At 30.9% G+C, this 12,853-nt stretch overlaps 1 protein-coding gene across 2 annotated transcripts in view; it reads right to left on the bottom strand.

Moving 5' to 3' along the window:
- The window catches only part of LOC142326373 (acyl-CoA Delta-9 desaturase-like), a 67,406-nt gene extending 54,892 nt beyond the window's left edge, over positions 1–12,514 (bottom strand). For both annotated transcript variants that reach the window (XM_075368945.1, XM_075368867.1), the window contains exon 1: positions 12,353–12,514. The gene's annotated coding sequence lies outside the window, so the exon portion shown is untranslated. The remainder of the gene's footprint in view (positions 1–12,352) is intronic.
- Positions 12,515–12,853: the final 339 nt, after the last annotated feature.

Below are 12,853 nucleotides of genomic sequence, written 5' to 3'. Positions count from 1 at the left end.
GGACCAATCTTTTACCTTGAGAAAATATGATTAAATTGTTTTTTGTTTCATCCTTCCAGTTCCAACAGTGTTCTGGTAATGAATTTTCCATAAACCCTTACAATCACAAAAATAGGTGTGCACACCATAACAAAAATGCCCACCTAAACTATTGAAATAAAAAAATTTATTAAAATAGTTTTAAGGTCCTGAGACATGTAGGAAACAAGTGTGTGAGTTACAATTTTTTTTTTAATTGCTCTATCAAGCATCTTTGGATCACTTCAAATGGATTGACCCTATGAAAGACTCACACAACTAGCATAACTAGTGGATGTATATATTATACTGATTGTTGCTGCCATTTGTCAAGTGGTTATGTGTCAGTGCAGCATACATTTTGCTGCAGTGCAGTAGTATTTGTATAAACCTACCAGATTAGACATGGCATTCTGTTATCCCGGTCAGGCATGGCATTTTCACACACACTACAAATCATTCATCTCATCTTCTGAAGCAATACCTAATGGTGGTCCGAGGTTAAAAAATAAAAAACCACCGGGTTCATCTAGTGATGAATGTGTCTTCCCAATTCAGCTGATTTGGAAGTCGAGAGTTTCGAGCATTCAAGTCCTAGTAAAGGCAGTTAACTTCTTTAGAAAGATTTGAATACTAGATCGTGGATACCAGTATTGTTTGGTGGTTCAATTAACGACACATCTCAGAATTGATCGACCTGAGATTGTACAAGACTGCACACTTCACTTACACTCATACATATCATCCGCATTCATCTTCTGAAGTAATACCTGATGGTGATTCCCGGAGGCTAAACAGGAAAAAAAAGTTGTTTGTGTAAAATGCCTTATTCGGTCCACAAGAGGATAGCTACAGTTGAGACCTATTATTTGTTCTGGATCATTTGAAGAATGACATCAAGTTATCGTAGAAAAATTTCCGAATGCCTGTACCCCAGCAAAGAGTACCATACACGATGTAGTTAAGAAATGACATACAACAGGTTCGGTTTCAAATACAAAACAAAATAGGTAACTTTCTGTTAGAACTCCACAGGCCATTGCTGATATTGAAAGGAGAATCACTGCTAGTCCAGAAAATGTATTTTTGAAGAATTCTATGTGCAATTAACTCATAATGAAAAATAATACAACTTCTTCCAACAAGATGGAACAACGTGTCACACATCAAACATTTCAATGAATTGCATTCATGCAGCTTTCACAAATGAACAAGCAGTCAGCAGAGCATGGTGGCCTCCACATTCCCCAGAATTGTCTACTTGCGATTTTTTCCTTTGGGACTACTTAAAGGAGAGAATTCATGCATCTAATCCCTACAATACTGATTAACTGAAGGTGAACAATCAACGAAAAATCAATGCTGCTGTCAATAACAGGTTGTGACAAACGACACTGAATATGATCAGTAGAATACAAAAGTGCAACTCATGCCCAGGGTTGTCATTTTGAACATTTTTTGTAACAATAAGTTAAATAAATGCAACATTTAAATTACATTTTATGTTCTTCTTGTTTAATTTATTTGTGTCATTCATAAAATCTCATTCAAACATAATCTACTGATTCTGCAGGGGTTACAATATGGATTCGGTTTCCTGTTGCTCACTATGTATAACACTGTTTTCAAATTAGTGAAAAGTAATGAGAACATAAGTTCACCTCATGTTAGCATTAGCTGATTGTAATAAAACAAACAAAAAAAAACTGGTAACTAATATTGTCATTTCTTTCATTATATTGTAACAATACAAATTCAATGAAAAAATTAATTACTGTACTCTGTTTTGGCAATGCATGTGATTAACCAATGAATTTTTCTAATCACAAAATAATATTAAAAAAATAATGAAAATAAAAATAAAAAGATAATATAATAAAATATCCATTTTTGTTTCTAACTTCATACATACAAGTAAGAAATATAAATGATAAAAACATATCATAATAATGATTCATTAAAACTGTGCATTCATATGATATTAAGTCTTGACAAATATTTTTTTCCAAATATTGTGTTTTACACAGCTAAATTGGTAATTACAATCACTAAATCTGAGGGAGTAATAAGAAAAATCATAAGGGATGCATTGGGTGAATTTACTGCACTACATAATTTTCCAACAATACTTCTGCACAGAATACTATGCAGTCTCTTTGCATATGTATAAGAAACAATCTGCCTGGTAAAAACATTTTTAAAGACTAAAAATGAATGTAGTCATATTCCAAATCCTAATCCAGACACAGGAAATTATTATTAGTTAGGGAAAAATAGTCAGATATACCAATAATGCATTTAATGAATAATTATTACTTGGATTTAGACAAAAACTAACAAAAGATCAAAAAAATAATGTCATCAAGAAAGGCTACGTTTTCAAAATAATCAATAAGTATTAAAAACAAGATGCTCAATGTAATTAATAGCCAATGAAATTTTATTTTAAAAATACTTGTAACTAATCGAAGCATATAAAAAAAATTATGCATACTGTAAGCAGAGTAAAAAATGTTATTATAAAATAAAAAACAGAAACATGAAAACAATAAAATAGAATTTTACTTAGAATAATTTAGTTTTATTAAACAAATGGGTACAAGAAATAAATAAGTTTTAGTAGCAAAAGATATAGGAAAAATTTATCGAGAATAAAAAAAAATGATTGAAAGATATTTTATAAAATGTTATTACTACCTTTATTATAATCCTAGCTTTTTATAAAAATTAATATATCCTAGTTTAAATATCAATATCCTGAATTGTATAAATTACACATTGTTACACAAAAAAAAAATTCCTTATTAATGATGAAAATGTAATAATACTTGAAGAATCACAAAACACAATCTTAAAATTTTCAACATTTCATTCTACAGACAGAATAATATCTTATTAAAAATAATAGAAATTAATACCTCTGATTTTCTCAGTAATTTTTTTTTTATTAGAACTTTTGTAACCATTATTACAACTTCAACTGATAAAATATGTAAAACAACTATATACAAAAAATTATTTAAAATAATAGAAAAAAGTTTAAAAGGCTTGTTTAACTATTTTAAATAATTATTAACTCCTTAATTACCCCATGAGTTATATATTGTATCTATACATTAGCATCTAACAAGGTGTTTTAACTGAAGCGATGAGTAGTTCTGCAGAAATCAGTCGTGTCTGAACATCCAATTATAGTGTTGCAGTTTGTATCGCTGAAGACGTATTCAAAATCGTAGTGGTAATGTAATGTAGTAATACGTTAAACTACTCCAAGAATCAAACAAGACTATTTGTTATCACGCATATTATTTAATTACTGTATCAGTGATGCTACTATACTTTCAAATTCTTATATATGATTATAGATATGCTTTCTGTTATGTATATAGATATATGCTTTCTCTTAGAGATATTATGTTTCTGACAGATCATCAAGCTGTAGTAACAAGGAAAAAGGACCATCTGAAGAAGGCAGTATTTAATTTTTACTCCCTAATTCTGGACTAAAATTCAGAATAATCCATTGGGAAAACAAAAGTATTTCAAAAATTTACAAATATTAATTTTAATATGTAATAATCTATTGCTAAGGGTGAAAAATTTCCATTTCATCCTGGCATCTACCTATTTTTAAATCTGAAAATCGGTTATAATTCAGAAATACAAGGAAGAGTGGAATAGGTTGAATAGTAACAGGATTCCCAAAATCACAGAAATTTAAACCAGTTAACAATACAAGAATAAAAGAGGAAATCCACTTACTTAAATGAAAACTATTTACAACTAAATAGTTATAAATATTAAATATTTCTGTAATTTGAATCACTCACTTATTTATAAAAAAAAACATAAGTCACTTTTTTTTTTGCAAATTGAGTTATGACCATAGTATCAAAATACGAATGAATACATTCTGCTTCGTTATGAAATAACTCAAATCCATTGCCTAATACCCCAGATACAGATGATGTATTTTGTTTATTTATGAATTAACATAAGGCACTGACCTATGTGGAGCTTGGAGCTGGAGTTTGCACCAGAAAAAACTGAAGCAGTGAACCTCAACAAAAAGAAGGCCCGTACTGACTTTTGAGTTTGAAGGTAAGAAGACATTTACGAGGCCAGCCATTAAGTATCTTGGAATATGGATCGACTCCAGACTTAGGTTTGGAGTCCATGCCATCGAGGCAAACAGGAAGGCAGGAAAGGATGCTATGGTTGGTTGCCAGTCTCCTTCCAAACAGGGGCGGCCCACTTAGCAACGTAGGAAAGTTCCTAGTTGGAGTGGCATATCCTGCTCCATTGTATGGAACCAAGCTGTGGGCAGGAGTGGCTGAGTATGCCAAGTGCTGACAGAACATATTAGCAAAGAAATTAAATATCTTGATGCATCACTTAACACTAAGATTATGTTTGAATTATTCAAGAAAAAGTATCCACATTCCGAAGTCAAATATTCAATCTATTACAAAACTTACAAGGAAAACTCTGATTAACACTTTAGTCGCTCACAGATAGATACATGTTGTGAATGTGAAAGACTGAATTTAAAATTAAAAGACAATAATCTTAATTCACTACCAAAACTTGCTGCAGATTCTGAGCTTTTAGTCCATAAAAGAAGGAGTATTAAATTTTACTCTTATTTGCATCAATCAATTGAACTTGCAAAACTGAAGAAAGCATCATGTGCTTAACCTTTGACTACATGCAAAACATTTCTTTACCATGTATTACTATTCAGGAAATGTATTACTTGCATTAATTATCAGTTGTTCCTTTTTTTGTTCATAACACAAAGAATAACAATGCAACGATCTTTGTATATCATGAAGAAGGCCAGAGCCGGAATGAAATGTCTTCATTCCTTTATGAGTACATCAACTCTGAGGTTCCAAAGTACGTTACTGAATTGCACTTACACAGTGATAACTGTGCAGGCCAAAATAAGAACCACTCTGTTCTTCATTGTCTTCTTTTTTTGACAGACAGTGAACGAATCAGAAAAATTGAATATCATCACCCAATAAGAGAACACTCGTTTTTGCCAAATGATTGCAATTTTGCAGTTGTTAAAAGAAAGTTAAAAAGGCACAATAGGTATTACAGTGATGCAAGTGATGAAACTTTTTTTTTTGTCTTCAGTCATTTGACTGGTTTGATGCAGCTCTCCAAGATTCCCTATCTAGTGCTAGTCGTTTCATTTCAGTATACCCTCTACATTACATCCTACATCCCTAACAATTTGTTTTACATATTCCAAACCAGTCACCAGTACACCAAAATTGTGTAGGCCTGCCTACACAATTTTTTCCTTCTACCTGTCCTTCCAATATTAAAGCGACTATTCCAGGATGCCTTAGTATGTGGCCTGATGAAACTTATCAAAGAAAAATAATTTTTTTACCAATAAAGTTGAAACAAAAAAAAAATTAATTTTAAAAATTAGTAGCCACGGTATTATAAAAAATATGCCACATCACTTTAAACGATCACAAAAAAACAAACCTTCAAAATAAATAAAGGTTCCAGTATACCAAAAGAACCATCAAACAAAGCTTATGAAGAAAAGTGTCCCATATTTAAAGACAAAATCAATGATTTACAAAAATGCATGCAGAAAATGCCAGAAGACAGAAAAAGGTTTTTTGATGATATAACACAAAATTAGCCAACTAGAAACAAAGATTAATTTTTAAAAATTTATATAATTTAAATTTCCCGAATTTTGTTTTTATCATTCACTTTTTGTTTAAAATAATACTGACTCTTGTATTATTAGCCATTATCCTACTTTCTTTTTACAATCAGCAACTTAATTTTTTTCATGTTTATTCTGTAAATCATATTTTAATTTAGAGTTTTGTGCATTTTGGACAATTTACCTACATTTAATAATAATTATGTAAGTATAAAATAATTAACTGTTATCCAATGATTTTTGTTCTTTAAAAATACAATGTTATAACTATTGTATTTATTTTTGAAACTCCATTAGTAACCAATATTTAAAATGTTATTATAACACCAAGGAACATTTTTTTTAGTAGTTGGTATGATTAGAAACTTAAAAAGTTTCTACAGTAGATTTTTACATGAATTTTTGTGATTTTTATATTAACACTTTTTAAAAAAAAAACAGTTTTTTTATCTCCTGAAAAATTTGCACTAAATGACTTATGGTCATTTTTTTATAAATAAGCGATTCATCTATAATACAATGCAATAAAATATATATTATATAGTTTATAAAGATATAATTTATAATATAAAAATATATTTTAGTTGAATAGAGCTTGGCCATGGAAGAAATTTTAAAGTTTAACCTATACTACGTAGTATCAGCCGTTATCAGCTATCACCTAAGTAGACTGACAGGTACCTACCAACTATCACATATCACCATCAGATGCAGACAACCATTAGTAATGTTCACCTGTTGGCATCCCAGCTGCCAATCACACACACATTCAGAATGCCTGCTGAAGGAGCAAAGTAATCAAACCCTAGCTGTTTCCAAGTGAGGGTTAATGCCAAGAGCAATAGATTTCTGTCATAGGCGGACTTGGTTTTAAGTTCACCAGTGCCTACAGTCAAGAACAAATCCTACTCCAGTGTAGTAACCAGACTCGTCACTCAAGGCCACTATGCCACCAAAAAACTGCCACAAAAACACAACCTGAATGCAAGGCAAAGGCCACATTAACAAAAACATGTAGAAACAAGAAACCATCCACGAAGCCCAAAGCACATCCAGGTTCCTTCCTACCTGCCCTAATATTAAGGGCCATAACTAAACTCACAAGTCCAAACCTCAATCACCTGAAGCAATTAAAATTTTTGCATTACCTTTATGTTAAGGATACCTAACAGTACCTGTGATGCCAAAAACTCTTTTGTTTTTATACCCAAGCCAACTACCACTTGTACGCAGAGTCGAATGCTTCCTGAATTTAAACCCTCCATGGGACAATTCACATGACTATGTCGGCTCAGCATTTAACAAAGCACAAATCACAAAGTAGTGATTATCACAAAAGCAAATGAAAATTTTGTGGTAAAAAAAAATAAAAATATTAAAAAAAGATCCAAATATTTGGCTGCTTAAAAATGTGTCCTGTAGGACAGTGTCCAGGGAGGCGGTTGAGGTGATTGCTGGATTCCCACCTGTAGACTTGATAATGCGGTGTAGCAGAACTAGGGAACTGAGAACACTCCCATTAGAGGAAAGTAAGCGCTCTGCTGAAGAACTGGAAGAGATTGCACAAACATGGCTGGAGCAGTGCGATCAGGCCACAAAGGGTAGGTGAATCCACCACTTATTGGGGACAGGGGTGGTGCCAGAGGACCCATGGCATGTTGAGTTTTGAGTTAACATAATTCCTGGTGGGTCATGGGGGATTCAGGTCTTATGCATAGATTTGGGCTCGATCAATCTGAAAAATGTTTGGAGTGCGAGGTGGAAGAGACCCCCAACATGTTTTCTTTTTGTGTCCGCCATTCGCCATAGAGAGATGCTCAGCAACCTGAGAAGTGAGCACATGTTTCGCCCTGAAGATACCCTACGAGTCCTATTGCAAGGTGAGGCACAGTGGAAAGATTCATCAGAATGGTCATGAGGAAGCTCCAATTGTATGAGTGGTCCTGCAGAGGAGAATGGCGCCGGAGGGCGCGGGGCAGACAAAACCTTGGCTGAGCGGCTAGGGTAAGCGACTCCCCCTCCGAACATGTGGGGGTCGCCTGGGTGCGATGAGGCCGGATCATTGCACCCAGGCGAAGAAGGTGTAAGAAGGTAAGGTAAAAATGCTGGCTTACTCTCAACCATGTTTTATATAGGTCGAGGATAAAATTATCAGTATACGGGGAAGGAAAAATAAATACCATAACTTTTTCAGATAGTACACTCTGTTTGTGCGTCTGATGGTGGCTACTGTTAAGTGGTGTGACTATTTAAGTGTTCTGTCTTGACGGCTGTGTGGGTGTGTAATGCGTGGGTGATGTGGATGTTAGTAGCTTGTCCTGTTTTCTGCAGGTTCTTGTGTGTTGTTGTCAGTGTATGTATTTGATGTGCTATATGTGTTGCTTCCAGTAGTGTTGTTGTGTGGTGTGTGACATTGTTGGATTGTTATGACTGTATGTGTGGGCGATTCCCCCTTCTGATGAAATGTTTTTATAAGCAGTCCCAGGAAGGGGGAAGCTAGGGGTGGAGGTTTAGTCGGTAGTGTGCAGGTATACATAAGCCCTTCGTTATAACTGGCGGAACCTGTTAGCAAGCCCGACACTGCTTAAGCGCGCGTAAATGGGGTTCTTACACCTCTTTAAAATATAAAAAATGTAAGATTCAAAGAAAAGTGAAAGATGAATATATATTATGATAAAAATTAGAATAAAATTTAAAAAAAAACAGATTTACATCAAAAAAGGGGGCAAGTATTACAAAATGTTTGTAAAAAATCATGTTCACATACAGTGGTGAATCAATAAATTACAGAAAATGAAAAAATTATTATCAATAAAAGAAAAACAACTAAGTGTTTGTGATACTAAAACCATTCTAATATAAAATAATAATACCAATAAACTAGACTTCAAATTAAAATCTACAGTCCAGTGTGTTAAATAAATATATAAAATATAATAAATACTTACATTAAGCAATAATTTTAATTAAAGCAGACATAAAAAACATATCCAAAATATATTGGGGGAAAAAACAGAGGTTATGAAATGAATGAATTAGAAATAGATCACAAAATATTAACATCAAGTACAAAATTAAGAGAGAAGAATATGGATTAGGGAACAGAAAAGCCATAAAGATATAATTGGACTAATAAGAGTGTAAGAGGAATACAGAAAAGTTATCAAATAGGGCAAGCTAATGAAAATATTAAAAAGTCAAACTTTAGATTAAAAAAACACAAAATTACATAACTGTATCTAAATTAGTTAACAGCTACGAGAATAAAAAATACATAAACTTAAGTGTTTTATCTAGTAAGAAGGTAAGGTAAAAATGCTGCTTACTCTCAACGATGTTTTATATAGGTAGAGGATAAAATTATCAGTACACGAGGAAGAAAAATAAATACCATAATTTTTTCAGATAGTACGTTTTAAGATGAAGAGAAAAATATGTAGATAAATTCAAAATTATAAGTCATTATCTAACTGTCTACAATACATAAATGAATTTTAGGAAAACAGAAGTTAATGAGAATAGGAGGCCACGAATCATTAACACAAAATAAGAATTAAATTAACAAGTAAAATAGTACATATATTTAGAAAACATGTCATCAGAAGATTCGAAAAGTTAAAAGGAAGTAAAAACCAGCGCAGCAATGGTTAACAAAGCATTTACTACAAAGAAACGGTGGTTATGATTATATAACCACCGTTTCACTGAATCATGCAAACCAGTGAAAAAATTGATACATGGACACTAAGGAAAAAAACAAAGAAAGCAGGCTTTCTGAATACAGGGAAAAAATGAGACCAGAGATCAAGAGGGCAGAATTAATAATTAAAAAGTGAAAAAGAATGGAAGCTTAATCAAAACAAGAATAGGAAAGCCAAAAAGGTAGGAACCGACCATATCATAAAAGAAACAGTTGATTAAAACAGTATTAGAAGGATCAGTACAAAGTGAAAAAAGAAGTAAAAATTATAGATAATGTTTAAAAGAAGATAGGAGCTGTAGGAACACAATTTAATTTAGGTATAGGTAGAAAAAATGAGACAGGCATAGTATGTTGCAAAGTACATGCCTCAGGAAAAATAATCCTACATGATTAATATTAACACAAATTAAAGCAAATTTTCAAATTGATCATCAAATTTAGGGTAATGTAACTTAAGGAAGAAAAATTCAACAAGACACAAAAGATACAAATTACTAGATGCAAATGCTACTACTGCCAAAGTTTGTGCAAAATCACAATACAGTGCTCTAAAACCACAGCTACGAAGTGTTGGAACATGTCTCACAACACGGGCAAATATAATTTGTCATTCATAAATTTTCAACATCATGCAGAATAAATATACACCTGAAAACTTATATTCTAATAATAAGAAAAACAATGCAGGCATTATATAATTACAAAAAAAGTACAAAACTTGTCAAACACCTGCTTTCACAATTCACATAATAAGAAGCATCTTGCAAAATAACCAATAATATATTCTTTCATTTAGATTTTAAATAATTCTAAAACAAACTTCTAGCAAATTCCTCTTGTATTATTTTTATTCACTAAGTAGTTTTTTAAATGTACATTCAAAAATCTTGCTTATCAGTTCTGTCACCAACAATTAACAAAAATAATTGTCTATTGCTAGTATCAGACCAATATAAGCTACTTACAGAAAAATGAAGTTAAAGCACCTAACTGTATATTAAATCAATATAAATGTGCTGGTTTTTATAAAGGAAAAAAGATTAAACTTGTGTAAACTGACAGCAGATAACATAATTCAGTAAAAGCAAATACACAATATCATTACATTTTTTTATTTATTTACTAATAGGATAAATACTTTATTTGTTTGTATGTGTGTGTTTGAATGGAGGGCAGTTTGTAGGAGGGGTGTATCTTGTATGTATGAAATAAAATATTTCAGAAAATGCATAAAATAAAATAAAATTATTATAAATATCATTAAACATGTTGTTTTAATGAAGTTACCTACATAATTAGGCAATATTTACATGTAAATGAGATATTAATTATGTGTAAAGGATAAGAAAAAAAAAAAGAAAAAAATTTCCAAGTAAAATTACACCATTAATAAGACAAAGCGGACGATCCAATAGTAATGTGTTTAGGTACTGAAGTTTAATATTAAATGCATTTTAAACCAAAATCAAGGTATAATCCATGGGTATAGTTTTCAGTTATACTTCACTAGTTCAGCATTATGTAACTGTTCAGTCAGAAATATAGTAATAAAAATCAATAACTGAATGACTTATTCAATAGTAAAGCTAAATAAACATTAACTAAACAAGAACAAACATCATGCTCAAATAAATGCTTACATCTCATCAGTCCAAATTAATTGCATTTTAACAAAAGTAAATTGTACAAATCTGAGAAAGAATAGGGAATATATTGTTAAAGGATTGCAGCTAAATATGTCAATTACACAGGAATAAAAAACTTCTATATTTTATTATGTAATGTACTGCAATTAAATATAACAAAAAATATTTTAAAACATGCAAAATATAAATATTTTTAACAGCCTAAGATGAAAACTGTAAAAATGCATATACTGTAACATGAATAAATATGTTATGTAATAAAAATTGGGTGATTTAATAAACAAGCAAAATTTTAAAAAAAAGACACTGTTCAGATCAGAATTATGTAACACCCCTTTTATAAACTTTCCATCTTTCAATTAACAACAATGTAAGGAAAAATGGTAATTACTTTCGAAACTGAATGAAATTTAAATTACTAAAGGCCTACTTTACTGAAATTAAAAATGCACAATCTCCTACATTCATTTGATAGTTTCAGACAGCCACGTTTTTTTAAAGATCATGACTAAGTCATAATTAAAGCACTTCTAAATACAAATTTTTTACAATTATAAAAAATGTCAATAACAAAAATATCTATTATAAAAACCGATAACTACAATGATATTAAAGGGATATTTCACAAGAGATGATCTTAATTAGATCTACTTCAAAGTAATAAAGAATACACAAATATTCTTTAGTAACTATTAAACAGATTACTTTTCTGATAATGTAGATTCCATTTAAAATGGCAGTTTCAAGTGATTCAGAATCAATTACAAACAAACATAAAGAAAACTGCTTGTTAAATTAATAAACACTGCAATAAAAATTCAGAAAAGGAAATTACACAACATTTTAACACAATAAAAAATGAATTTTATAAATACCATGAGAATTATCAAAACTTACTCCTGTGTTCTAAGCATATTTAATGATAAGAATTATCAATTTCCTAAGGGTCAGTACATGAATATATCCTAAATATCAGCTAAATTAAAATGACCACAAAACTATGGAATGTGACAAACAAAAAAGTTAATAAAATACTTTGTGTAAAATCTCTCAAAATACATATTCTAACGTGTTAAAACTGAACTGAAATCAGCTTAATGAAGCACTATGACAGCTAAATTTTTGTGCTTAAAATGCTATACTACTGAAAATAACAGCCACTCGCTCGTAATAACATATTAATACCTGCAATATAATAGAATTTGCATTTTGTAAAAAATTTCGCTGTTTATCATTTGAATGGCCATTTTAAAGTTAAGGTTAAGAAATGAAGTGTTTACCCACCAAAAAACTTAAACGTATACTGCAAAATGCAGTAAAATGTGTTAAGACAAAATGCTACGGTACCGTTTTTTTATATTAACACTACCAATAATTTTACGATTTTAACCCACGGGTTGCACCAGTTCACACCAAACAAATTCGCGACTACAAGTAACAGTCCGACAAGCGCTCACATCACAAGTGACCAACACACAAAATTTAAAAATACATTCTGTATATTTCTAGAATTTTGTCAAGCTTTACTTCGGAATCTGTCGTTTTTATAACAGAGAATAGGGGATACGTTTATTCACACTGCAACAGTTAAAACGTGGAAAAATAATAATGCAGATTAAAATAATAAAAGACAGATCGGAAATGAGTAATTATTCGTACTTCTAAAAAAATATATATATATATATAAATACTGTCCGTCATTTGAATATCAAATTCATAACAATAATCTTTAATGCACTCATTTATTTGTTACTCGTGGTAAAAAAAAAACCAATAGATCAATTA

This window comes from Lycorma delicatula, chromosome 1, assembly GCF_047948215.1.
Source record: "Lycorma delicatula isolate Av1 chromosome 1, ASM4794821v1, whole genome shotgun sequence".
Taxonomy (NCBI): Eukaryota; Metazoa; Arthropoda; class Insecta; order Hemiptera; family Fulgoridae; genus Lycorma; species Lycorma delicatula.
The sequence above is the reverse complement of the archived record's forward strand: the minus strand, read 5'-3'. Positions and strand labels throughout refer to the sequence as shown.